The 13,886-nt window shown below is 45.3% G+C and overlaps 2 pseudogenes; both read left to right on the forward strand.

Annotated features, from left to right (window-relative positions):
- The first annotated feature begins 288 nt into the window (after positions 1–288).
- On the forward strand, positions 289–1,063 carry LOC103269057 (annotated as a pseudogene).
- Positions 1,064–11,617: 10,554 nt separating this feature from the next.
- On the forward strand, positions 11,618–12,490 carry LOC103269043 (annotated as a pseudogene).
- The last annotated feature ends 1,396 nt before the right edge of the window (positions 12,491–13,886 follow it).

The raw sequence follows: 13,886 nt of genomic DNA on the forward strand, positions 1-13,886 counted from the left end.
CTGCAGTCACAATGTTATCACCACTCGTCTGCTGTTCTATGGATTAAGTCAACCTTTGTTCTTGTTTTGTTTGAGTTGGGATCTCACTGTCGCTGGCCTCAAACTCCTGGACTCAAGCAATCCTCTCACCTTGGCCTCTCAAAGTGCTAGGATGATAGGAATGAGCCACCATACCTGACCCTTCTATACTACCCCAGCCCGCTTTATTAAAGTGAAAGAAAATTCTCCCTAAGACTGAATAAATTTTACTCTAGTCAAAAAGATTAAATACTTTTCTTTCGGTGGTACATGGTGGCAAGATGGCAGGGAATATTCCAAGAACAGGAAGTTGCTGCAGCTGGCATCTTCAAAACTGAACTGAAGGAGTTTCTCATTCAGGAGCTGGCAGAAGATGGCTCCTCTGGAGTTGAGGTCCCAGTTAACCCAAATAGGAAAGAAATCATTATCTTAGCCACCAGAACACAGAGTGGTCTTGATGAGAAGGGCCAGTAGATTCAGGAATTGACCGCTGTCATTTATAAGAGGTTTGGCTGCCCAGAGGGCAGCACAGAGCTTTATGCTGAAAAGCTGTTCCCAAGAGGTCTGCATGCCACTGCCCAGGTTGAGTCGCTGCTTTACAAACTTCTAGGAGGGCTTGCTGTGCAGAGGGCTGCTGTGGTATGCTGCGATTCATCATGGAGACCAGGGCCGATAGCTGCAAGGTCATGGTGTCTGGGAAACTCCGAGGGCAGAGGACGACAACCATGAAGTGTGTAAATGAACTGGAGAGCCACAGCAGGGACCCCATGCACTCTGTTAGCACCACTGTGCACCATATGCTTCTCAGAATGGGTGCGGTGGGCACCACGGTGAAGCCATGCTGCCCTGGGACCCAGCTGGTAAAACTAGCCCTAAAATGCCGCCGCCTGACCACGTGAGCATTGTGGAACCCAAAGATGAGATTCTGCCCACCACCCCCATGTCAGAAAAGAAGATTGCAAAGCCAGGGCTGTGCCCCAGTCAGTCCCCTCAGTATAACGGTCTCTTCGGCAGCTGTATTTGGAATCTGGATACTACTCTGTAAACTCCTTTAAGAAATCTTGCACAGGCCGGGCACGGTGGCGCACGCCTATGGTCCCAAGGACTGTGAGGCAGAGCCCCTCCAAGGCCCCTTCTCCCACCATGGTCCCTTTCGTTCACTTTGGGAGACCAAGGCAAGAGGATTGCCTGAGCCCACGAGTTCAAGAGCAGCCTGAGCAACTTGGCAAGATCTCATCTCTACAATAAATCAAAACATTAGCCGGATGTGGTGGTGCGTGCCTGTACTTCCAGCTACTTGGAAAGCTGAGGCGGAAGGATCACCTGAGCCCAGCAGGTCGAGGCTGCGGTGGCCGTGAGCGTGCCACTGCACTCCAACCTGGGCAACAGAGTGAGACTCTGACTCAAATAAATAAATAAGTAAATAAATAAAATCTTATACAAAGTGAAAGGAGAGAAACTCTGAAATGCAGAAGCTTTTTAAACTTAAAAGTAGACATTTTTTCCCTCATTCCCCTTCACTGTCCTTGGATCTAGTAACTGTTGCTGGTACTGAAGGAAACACGACCATTTTCATTGAGCCTCCAACAAGCAGGAGATATAAGCAAAGGACTGCATGTCCCTGGAAACACCTCCGCCAGACCTAGATAAGAAATAAGCCCTATTGAAACCTTCTAACACTCAGAAAGTATCTGTTCTCTTAGTCTCTAAAGGACAACTGTTTTCTTTCATGTCTTTTAATTTTATGTATAATGTTTAATCAAGCCTGAACTAGAACTCCCGGAATAAGCAAAAACTGTAACCACCTAGAAAGTATGCAGCCCAAATTGTCCAAGGCTTTGTGCTTCTGGCCTTGATGTGTCATTATCAGTTTACTGTGGCCGGCCTCCCGTCATTACCTGGAGTAATGAAATACTGGTACCTGGTGATGCCACGATACAATACTTATGTGACTTCTGTTATCTACATCAAAAAAATAAAACTCTGGATACTTTTCACATCCTAAAGTAAACCCCTTCAAGAGTCATAATATACTCAGCTTCCCAGCCTTCGATACTACACTTACCTCTGAATGCCGGCCCCCTTTCCATCTGCGAAAGGTGAATAATAAACTTTACTTTCTTCTACTTCATACTGATTGCAATCTTGCATTACTCCCACAGCACCAGCCCACCTTTCCTCAGTTTACCCTTTCAAAAAGAAAAAAAAGAAGATAACATGCGAGTTGCTGTTCTATTTTTACGATTACAGTCATGCACTTCCCTGGAAAATGATTGGATGGCATTGTTATGGCCCTGGATTTCTCCGTCTTGGCACTGTTGGCATTTTGGAGCAGATGATGCTGGATTGTGCCCTGTGCGGTGCAGAATGTTTAGCAGTGTTCCGGGCCCTACTCCCTAGATGCCAGTGGGGGAACCAAAAACACCTTCAGACGCCAGGCTCAGTGGCTCAGCCTGTAATCCCGCGCCTTGGGAGGCTGAGGTGAGCGGATTGCCTGAGCCCGCGGGTTCGAGACCTGCCTGGGCAACTTGGCGAGACCTCATCTCTACAATAAATCAAAAATGAGCCGGGCGTGGTAGTGCGCGCCTGTAGTTCCAGCTACTTGGAAGGCTGAGGCGGAAGGATCGCTGGAGCCCAGCAGGTCGAGGCTGCGGTGGCCGGGAGCGGCCACTGCACTCCAGCCTGGGCGACAGGGTGAGACTCCAACTCAAAAAAAAAAAAAAAAATCTTCAGACATTGCCAACTGTCCCCTGGGGTGACGAAATCACCACAAGTTAAGAACTACTGGCAGAGGTTGATAAATCCAGAGGACCTACCTGAAACCTGACAGGCCGTGAAAACACTCCTATGAAGTAAGAAGTGCTGTGTTCTGATAGCAAATCCTGCCTTTGTTTTATTTATTTATTCATTTATTTTGAGTCAGGGACTTACTCTGTGGCCCAGGCTGGAGTGCAGTGGCACAATCACAGTTCACTACAGCCTCAATCTCCTGGGCTCAGGCGATTTTTCCACCTCAGCCTCTCAAGTAGCTGGCACTACAAGGATGCGCCACCACACACCGGCTAGTTTTTTTGTTTTTTGTTTTTTTGTAGAGACGAGGTTGGTCCAGGCTGGTCTCAAATTCCTGGCTCAAGCAATTCTCCCCCTCAGCCTTTCAAAGTGCTGGGATTCCTCTACGAATTCAATTAGAATTAATTTTATCTTATCTGTAACATCAAATTACATTTAGATGTGAATTAGTATTAGATTTGCATTCGGAAAATGTACTATGTCCACACCTGAGTGCCACTTAAAATGTTAAACAGGTATTTTATCTTTAAAGAAAAAAAAATGTTGGAATTACAGGCATGAGCCACCATGCCCAGCCACAAATCCAGCCTCTGTAAAGCAGGGAGCAGATGGTCGCCAAAAGGCCTTTGGCTGTAATCACAGGCAAAGCCTCTATCCGGGCCATTGAGAAGCCCAGCTTCTGAGAGCACAACCCTCGCCACTGGTTCCCAGGAACTGCGAGGCAGAGCCCCTCCAAGGCCCCTTTTCCCACCATGGTCCCTTTCGCTCACACAGGCTATGAAAAGTCCACCTCTCTCCCCTGGGCTCATCCTTCCCCTCTGACAGCTCCTTCCCCTGTGAGGTGATGGACCGCCTTCAGGGTTGGACTGCTGGAACCCCTTGTCCTCAGAATAATTGTCTTAGCACAGCCATTGCTGTTGAACAGATACCAACAGTTCAATGCTGAAAGAGAATCTAATTAACTTACAGAATATTTTGGGGAGACTTCTCTGGACTCCAGCTTTGGAGATGTCTGTAGAATAAGCTCAGCACTTCTTCATGGCAGAAGGCTAAAATCTCAGGGGAACCCTGGGCTTCCTCCCGGCATTGTGATCTGGAAATTCAAGCTTATCTTACAGGTTACCAAGCAAATGTGAATTTCTCTCTGAGTTCTTCCAACCCTGTATATATCTTAACACTTGTTTTTTTTTTTTGAGTCTGAATCTCACTCTCATGCCCAAGCAGGAGTGCAGTGGCACGATCACAACTCACTGCGTCCTTGACCTCCTGGGTTCAAGCAATCTTCCTGCCTCAGCCTCCCAAGGCACCATACTGGGCTAATTTTTCTATTTTTTTGTATAGATGGGGTCTTACTTTGTTGCACAGGCTGGCCTTGAACTCCTGGCTTCAAGCGATCCTCCCACCTCGGCCTCCCAACATGCTGGGATTACAGGAATGAGCCACCACAGCCAGCCTACTAACACTTCTGAATTCACTCTGTGAGTTCTTCTCAGGACCACTCTCTTTTATTCCAGTGATAATCAACGGTAGGGGAAAAAAATTCTGTTTATTCATAAGTAAATATTGTTAAGTCACTAGCTACGAGCGATTTTAGTTTACATCAGCAAACTGAGAATAATGTGTCTTCATTCATTTGTTTTTTTCATTCAAAGGTTCCAGGAGGTCAGGACCATTGTCCATTGCTCACCACTTACTTCCTGAACAGATGATGCCTTCGTCGTTTGAGATGCTGTCGTTAGTGCTGAGAATACAACATTGAACAGGACTGGTAATCTTAGCCTCAGGGAGTGAACAGTCCAGCAGAGAAGTAAGAGAACTAAGAAATAAAACAATCACAAACTATGATAAGAGCTAACATGGAGAGAAACTGGGTGGAGCCAGCCCAGCTTGAATAGGTTAACCAGGGAGACCCTTCTGGAGGAGGCGGTCAGAAAAGGATTTCAGAGGACCATATATATACATGAACATACACACATACACACGCATGCACACACACACATACATACATACACATTCGTTCCATGAGGAATCCGAAGCATACACACACACACACACACACACACACACACACACACACACACACCATACACACACATCAATACACATTCACACACGCACATGCTTCACTTCAAGGGAACATTTCGGGGCTAAGAGAAAAAGACTTCAGCAAAAGGCCCCTGAAACATACTTGTTTGTTTTGCTCAGTAAAAAGAAAGGAAAAAGCTTTATTTCCCATAAGAATTGTGTCCGCCAGGTGCGGTGGCTCATGCCTATAATCCCAGCACTTCAGGAGGTGGAGGTGAGAGGATTGCCTGAGTCCAGGGGTTTGAGACTAGCCTGGGCAACTTGATGAGATCTCATCTCTACAATAAATCAAAAAATTAACCAGGCATGGTGACACTTGTAATTCCAGCTACTTGGAAGCTGAGGTGGAAGGATCACTGAGACCAATGGGTGGAGGCTGCGGTGGCCATGAGCATGGCACTGCACTCCAGCCTGGGTGACAAAGTGAGATTCCAACTCAAAAAAAAAAGAATTGTGTCCACCCTTCCACTGGATAAGAAAACCTTGAATTAATAATGGTCTAGAGATGATAAGAAGAAGCGTTATTCCTTGGCCTAGTCCTGGGTTTAGTCACAAATGTATAGATTTTATGGCTATGAGTTTAGAAGTATTTTTTGTTTGGGGAAAAAATACTTTGTGATTAAAATATCACCTAGAGGCTGGGAGCAGTGGCTCACACCTGTAATCCCAGCACTTTGGGAGGCCGAGGCAAGAGGTTTGTCTGAGCTCAGGGGTCCAAGAACAGCTTGGGCAACTTGGCAAGATCTCATCTCCACAATAAATCAAAAAGTTAGCTGAACGTGGTGACACGTGCTTGTGGTTCCAGCTACTTGGAAGGCTAAGACAGAAGGATTGCCTGAGCCCAGCAGATCGAGGTTGCAGTGGAATTGAGCACACCTCTGCACTCCAGCCTGAGCAACAAAGTGAGACTCCAACTCAACGGGAAAAAAAAATCCCCTAGAAAAGTAACTTTATTATCGTTGATTATTGTATGTCAAAACTATTTGCCATTACTCCTCTTTGCCCCAATGAAACAATAACTTTGAGTCAAACCACATACGCGGGGGGAGGCAAAAAAAACCCCAAAATTTATTTATAAAAAATTGTGTATTCATTCTTACATGTTTATATTTCAGTCACCTTCAAAGTACTCTCCCTTTGATGCAATATACCTATCAAGATGCTTTTACACTGCTCAAAGCAGTTTTTGAACTCGTAAATTTTGATGCTTCTTAGTGCTTCTGCCAATTTTTGTTTCATCTCTTCCACATCAGCAAAATGTTGCCCTTTGAGGACTCTTTTAATCTGGAGAAACAACAGTAATAACAAAAAAAAAGTCGCTCAGAGCAAACTTGGGTAAATAGGAAAAGTGGAGTACAGGGGTCACACCATTTTTGGTCAAAAACTGCTGAATACGCAGTGCAGCATGGGTAGGTGTGCTCATGAATCACCCAATATGAAATGGGTAAACGCATTGAAAGATCTGAAAAAAAAAAAAAAATTCACTGAAGCCAAATGCAGCCTCTCACAACAATGCCAACTGGTACCGTGATGCCAATGGGTTCCTAGAACACTTATTTAGTGGAGGGACCCTGTAATACAAGGGGCTCATCCTCCAAGAAAAGATTCTGGGTTTTTGTGGGTCCCCCTCATATAAAGCACACTACAGGTCACATTACACAAGGTACCGCCTACAGCAGCGCTGAATAGGGGATAATACGTTAAATCTGTATTCTTCCTCACAATTAGTGCTGTCTTTAGTTTTGTTTTTTCGTTTGCTTGTTTGTTTTAGTTGGAGTCTCACTCTGTTGCCCAGGCTGGAGTGCAGTGGCACTCTCACAGCCACTGCAGCCTCGACCTGCTGGGCTCAGGTAATCCTTCCACCTCAGTCTTCCAAGTAGCTGGAACTACAGGCATATGCCACCATGCCTGGCTAATTTTTCGATTTATTGTGGAGATGAGATCTCGCCAAGTTGCCCAGGATGGTCTTGAACCCCTGGGCTCATGCAATCCTTTTGCCTCGGCCTCCCAAAGTGCTGGGATTATAGGCGTGAGCCACTGCACCCATAGTTTTTATTTTGTTTTACTCTTTTAGTATAGCAGAAATTTATTAAAATGCATTTATGTAGTATTTTACAGAAGAAAAAAGAAGAGTCCTTAACATTCAGGCAATCACCTCTATACTCAGAAGTGCTTCATGAGAAGATGGATTTCTTTCCCTCTACCCAGTAAAATATTTCTGTTTATACTCCTGAAAATGATGTATCTAATTACACCAACTTAATAAGAACATTCCCTTTGCGATCCCAAAACCCCTGCAGAGAATGGAGAGATACTAGCAGAGACTCTTCTCTCACACCTGATGCCTCCTAACAGGTGTTAGTGCAAGAGACAGGTAAAATGGCAGCTCTTCAGAGGAGGATGTGCACCTAGCAGGTAGGCCACAAGGAAAGCCTGGGGGGCTGGCTGGGCAGTCATAGGAAGAGCCTTGGGGACCTACATCTAGGTCGGAAAAATGCTGCTCACAAAGATGGAGGTGATCCTTTTAGGGGCTGGAAAGTGGTTTCCTGGGAAATCCTGGTGGTGTCATCCAGGGACAGGAGAAGAAAGGGAATAGCTCCTAGAAGAGGAAACATCAGTTTAGCTACAAGTACTACACAGGCAGCAAGATGTCCAAGATTTGCCAGTACACCTCTGGCTTCGTTGCTGTGGCGCCCACAAGAAGCTTCCCATCTGCTTCGGGTCATGATCATGCCACCTGGACCACAGTATGAGACCCCAACTCAAAAAAAAAAAAAAAAAAAGAACGCAAATGCTACTAAGCAGTTCAAGCAATTATGTTTTGATAGAATGCTTTCATTTCATTTCAACTAATGTTTATTAGTGACTGATAGAAATAATTCTTATCCATTAATGTTTAACTGACATACCATTTTCCTGCCTAAGTACTCCTGTCAACTGCTAATTCGGCTGTCACATTGAATGTTACTGAATTCTGTTGAGGTTCTCAAGATTATAAACCTTCTGTTCAAAATCTTTTAACGTTAATACAATTGTTTAGAAAGCCAGTCATATCCCAGCTCTGGGAAGTCATCATGTATTTCATATTAATTAAGTCTACTTTAATAAACTGGTCACAATGGTGCCACAGATACAGGAATTAAAATTAACAGTGAGAGGTCAGATGGCCATAGGAGAGCAGGACTGGAGCCACAGGCTATGAGCCCAGGGGTTCGACACCAGCCTGGGCAATTTGGCAAGGCCTCATCTCTACAATAAATCAACAAATTAGCCGGGCATGGTGGCACATGCCTGTAGTTCCAGTTACTCAGGAGGCTGAGACAGAAGGATCGGCAGAGCCTAGCAGGTAGAGACTGTGGTAGCTGTAATTGTGCCACTGCACTCCAGCCTGAGCGACAGAGTGAAACTCCGACTCAAAAAAAATAAAGAACCATAGGCTAGTTGAGGGGAGAATTTGTGATTTGTTTTTTTGGTTGTTTGTTTATGTGTTTGTTTGTTTTGGTTGTGAGTATGCAACTAACTTTCCCATGTTTGGGGAATTTCTCACCTTGCCAATCTTGGTGATAGAAAAAGGCCACTCCCCATTATAGAATCTGAAAGTTCAACCCTGGCCTTCCTTTTGGCTTGGGCGGGCTAGTGATGCAAAGAAGTAGGACTTGTGTAAAATCCATGGGGGTGGCCATGGTGGTGGCCACACCACGGCTCAGGGGCAGCAGCCAGCACCAATACTAGCAGCATGGACTGGGCCCAGATGTGGTGACAATGATGCCTTCACAAGACCAGCTCTGTGCCATGGTTTAGAACATTGGTCCTGGTTGTCATCCATGCCCAGTTCCCCAGCACACCCGAAGAGTCTGTGAGCTTCCTAATACCTTCTAACAAATTTCTTTTCAACCAAATCATCCAAAGATGACTTCTGTCACATTGAAATTGAGAACCAAAACCCAAGAACCTTGAAGCATTTGAAGACCCAACATCAGTTAGCTCAGGACCAAGGTTTGAGAAACACTGGAGTCCAAATTAATAAGCAACAGATCCAGATGCAGATGTAGACTTGGCGGAACCTGGTTGCTTCTGGCCTGCTCTTCTAGAAGGCCCAGGACCCCGCCTGTGGGTGCTGTTCTCTGCACCTAGCACAATGGTCACCACAAATTCAAATAGAGAAGCTGAGCCGGGCTCGGTGGCTCAGCCTGTAATCCCGTGCCTTTGGGAGGCCGAGGTGAATGGATTGCCTGAGCCCGCGGGTTTGAGACCCACCTGGGCAGCGAGACCTCATCTCTACAATAAATCAAAAAAATCAGCCGGGCGTGGTAGCGCATGCCTGTAATTCCAGCTACCCGGAAGGCTGAGGTGGAAGGATCGCCAGAGCCCAGCAGGTCGAGGCTGCAGTGGCTTAGTCTGGTCTTGAGCTCCTAACTCAAGTGATCGTCCCACTTTGGTCTCCCAAAGTGCTATTATTTCCGGTGTGAGTCACCCCGCCCAGCCTTATTTTCTTTTTTGGGATGTGTGTGTGTGCATGTGAATGTGTTTTCCTTTTGGTATAGGCTGCTTCCAGTTTTTCCAGGGGTCACCTTGATAATTTTATACCTGATTATGAAAGTTTATTATGGGGGCTGAAGCCAGTGGGGTACAGTCCCCAGTCAGCTTTGTCCTTCCTACCTCTTCCCTTGCACACACTCTGTGATGTCCCTACCCCACAGCCCAGCCCATGGATAGCATCTTGGGCACATCCAGCAGCTTTCTTGACACTTTCAGGTGTTAAAAATTTCCGTCAAATGTAAATCAAAATTTTAACATCTCATCCCACTGAAAACTCCCTTCTTCCTCCAGGTGAGGCCTGGTCTGTGTCTTGGGGTCAGTCATGAGGAGGGAGTTAGGGGCAGGGTAGGGCATACGAAGCTTGTTCTTGCCCTTCCTAGCTCCACCTCTTCCCCTCCCCCTGCCCCCCAGGCCCTCCAGTCTCAGGTGCAGAAGCAGGCAAGACTATTTAGTTCACCTGTTCTTCGTTTTCCTTTTTGGCAGATGTGTGCCTCTGTCGTGGCAGACACAAATGCCAGCTCTTTCCTGGAGGTGCTTTGATGGGTCCTCAGCTGAGTCCTTCAACCAGGGACCCCTACCCTGTGCTTTCTTGAGATGGTGGTCCCTCTCCTGCCGGGTGCCTGTGACTCTCCTGCTCCATCTTGGCCATCTAGGACAACCATCTGTCATCCTCTGCCCGTTTCCTTGGTGGGGGGGCATTAGTTCCTGGATTCTGAGTCGTCCATCCTTGAGTGGCTTTCTGAGAATTTGTGCGTGGAAGGTCAATTTTTTGAGAACTTTTCTACTTGAAAAAAAAATCCTTCCATATCCTACTTTGACTATAAGATTCTATACTGAAGTCGGGCTCGGTGGCTCAGCCTGTAATCCCGTGCCTTTGGGAGGCTGAGGTGAGTGGATTGCCTGAGCCCGCGGTTTCGAGACCCGCCTGGGCAACTTGGCAAGATCTCATCTCTACAATAAATCAAAAAAAAAATCAGCCAGGCGTGGTAGCGCACGCCTGTAGTTCCGGCTGATAGGAAGGCTGAGGCGGAAGGATCGCCGGAGCCCAGCAGGTCGAGGCTGCGGTGGCCGGGAGCGGCCACTGCACTCCAGTCTGGGTGACAGAGTGAGACTCCAACTCAAAAAAAAAAAAAAGATTCTATACTGGAGATTGTTTTATCTAGAATGTTGAAAGCATGGCTCAAACCTGCTAGTTTTCAACGTGCTGTTGGAAAGTCTTATGCCATTCTTGTTTCTCTTGTGTGTACTCTGCTGTCTTCTATCTAGAAAACCGTAGGCTCATTTTTATTCTCAGCGTTCTGACATTTTACAGTGGTGTTGGTCTTTTTCATGTATTATGCTAGGAAGGCGATGAGTTCTTCAGGGAACTCATGTACTTCAGCCTGAGAAAACTGCTTTATTTTGCTTCTTTCATAATTTTCTCCCCTACTTTCTTTCTTTCTTTTTTTTTTTTTTGAGTAGAAGTCTCACTCTGTTGCCCAGGCTGGAGTGCAGTGGTATGCTCATGGCCACCTCAGCCTCCACCTGGTAGGCTCAGGCAATCCTTCTGCCTCATCCTTCCAAGTAGCTGGAGCTACAGGTGTGCAACATGCTTCAAATGTTGGTGAAACTTTCTAAATCCTATTGTATTTTTTATTTTTACTTTATTTTTTAATTTGATAAAATATATATAACATAAAATGTATCATCTTAACCATTTGTAAGTGTTCAGCTCAGTAGTGTTGAGCACGTTCTCACTGTAGTACAACCAATCTCCAAACTTTTTTGTCTTGCAAAACTCTATACCCATCTCCTCTCCCCCCAGCCCCTGGTAACCCCCATCCTACAGTACTTTCTGTTTCGATGAATTCAACTACTCTAAGTGCCTCATATAAGTGAAGTCACACAGTATGTCTCTTTTTGACTGGCTTATTTCACTTAGCATAGTGTCCTGAAGATTCATCTTTGTTGCGGCATGTGTCAGAATGTCCCTCCTTGTTAAGGCTGACTAATATTCCATTGAATGGATAGAGCAAATTTGTTTATCCATCTGTTGATAAATTCTGGGTTGCGCCACCTTTTGGCTATTGGGAATAGTGCCGTTAAAAACATGGGTATGCAAATATCTCTTCAAGATCATGCTTTAGAGTAGTAGATGTTTACCTCCGTCTGCCTTCTCTCCCACCTAAGTGTGCACCACCACCCCATGGAAGATTCGATGGACATGGACACGAGCCCCCTGAGGCCCAGAACTATCTATTCGCTTGTGAACTAAAGGCCAACAAAGATTATCACTTTAAGGTGAATAATGATGAAATGAGCACCAGTTATCCTTAAGAACGGTCAGTTTAGGAGCTGGGGCAAAAGATGAATTGCACATTGTTGAAGCAGAGGCAATGAATTATGAAGGCAGCCCAATGAAAGTAACACTGGCAACTTTAAAAATGCCTGTGCAGTCAACGGTTTCCCTGGGGGGTTTTGAAATAACACCACCCGTGGTCTTATGTTTGAAGGGTGGTTCGGGGCCTGTGTATATTAGTGGACAGCACCTAGTAGCTATGGAAGAAGATGCGGAGTCAGAAGACGAAGAGGATGAAGATGTAAAACTCTTAAGTATATCTGGAAAGAGATCTGCTCCTGGAGGTGGCAGCAAGGTTCCTCAGAAAAAAGTAAAACTCGCTGCTAATGAAGATGACGATGGTGGTGACAATGATGATGAGGATGATGACGATGATGATTTTGGTGACGAGGAAACTGAAGGAAAAGCTCCAGTGAAGAAATCTGTCTGAGACACTCCAGCCAAAAATGCACAAAAATCAAACCAGAATGGAAAAACTCAAAACCATCAACACCAAGACCAAAAGATCAAGAATCCATCAAAAACCAGGAAAAAACTCCTAAAACACCAAAAGGAACTAACTCTGTAGAAGACATTCAGGCCCAAATGCAAGCACGTATAGAAAAAGGTGGTTCTCTTCCCAAAGTGGAAGCAAAGTTCATCAATGATGTGAAGAATTGTTCCTGGATTCCTGACCAGGAAGCTCTTGAAGATCTCTGGCAGTGGAGGAAATCTCTTTAAGAAAAATAGTTTAGGCCAGGCTCGGTGGCTCAGCCTGTAATCCCAGCTCTTTGGGAGGCCGAGGCAAGTGGATTGCTTGAGCCCGCGGGTTGGAGACCCACCCCGGCAACTTGATGAGACCTCATCTCTACAATAAATCAAAAATTAGCCGGGCATGGTAGTGAGCACCTGTAGTTCCGGCTTCTTGGAAAGCTGAGGCGGACGGATCGCCGGAGCCCAGCAGGTCGAGGCTGCAGTGGCCAGGAGCGTGCCACTGCACTCCAGTCTGGGTGACAGAATAAGACTCCAACTCAAAAAAAAAGAAAAAAGAAAAAAAAATAGTTTAAACAGTTTGTTAAAATCTTCCATCTTATTTCATTTCTGTAACAGTTAGTATCTGGCTGTTCTTTTTATAATGCAGAGAACTTCCCCTACCATGTTTGATAAATGTTGTCCAGGTTCCATTGCCAAGAATGTGTTGTCCAAAAGCATGATTAGTTTTTAAAAATGGAACTCCACCCTTTGCTTGGTTTTACATATGTATGTAATGTTATGATAGGGCATAGTAGTAGTGGTGGTCAGACATGGAAATGGTGGGGAGACAAAAATATACATGTGAAATAAACTCAGTATTTTAATAAAGTAAAAAGATAAAAAAGATCCTGCTTTAAATTTGTTTGGATATATACCCAGAAGTGGAATTGCTAGATCATCTGATAATTCTCTTTTTAATTTTTTGAGGAACCACCATACTGTTTTCCTTCTATTGTATTTTAATTGTGGTTTCTTTTTCATTTTTTTTTTTAATTTCTAAGAGGTCTTTCTTCTTCTTAGAACCTTTCTTTCTTTGCTTCTCTTTCTCTTTCTGGTGGCATCCTACTCTTTTCACAGATGTTATGTCATCTAAGAGAATGTGCGGTATTTGGAACATAGATTACACAGCAAGACTCTCTGGGTTCAAATCCTGGCTCTGCTACCTACCAGCGTGCTCATGTTACATAATCTCTTTGTTCTCCATTTTCCTCATGCATCAAATGGAAACTATAACAGTTGTTACATTTTAGGGTTGTTGTAAGGATTAAATGAGCAAATAATACCATGACCAGCACACAAGTATAGTTAGCTCTATGAAAATATTAGGCTGGTCTCGGTGGTTCAGTCTGTAATCCCAGTACTTTGGGAGGCCGAGGTAAGTGGATTGCCTGAGCCGGCGGGTTTGAGACCCACCCGGGCAACTTGGTGAGACCTCATCTCTACGATAAAATTAAAAATAGCCGGGCGTAGTAGCGCGTGTCTGTAGTTCCAGCTACTCGGAAGGCTGAGGCGGAAGGATTGCTGGAGCCCAGTAGGTCAACGTGAGCGTGCGTGCCACTGCACCCCAGCCTGGGCAAAGGTGTGAGACTCCAACTCCAAAAAA

This window comes from Carlito syrichta, unplaced genomic scaffold (genome assembly GCF_000164805.1).
Source record: "Carlito syrichta isolate Samal-C Ts95f unplaced genomic scaffold, Tarsius_syrichta-2.0.1 Scaffold309041, whole genome shotgun sequence".
NCBI lineage: Eukaryota > Metazoa > Chordata > Mammalia > Primates > Tarsiidae > Carlito > Carlito syrichta.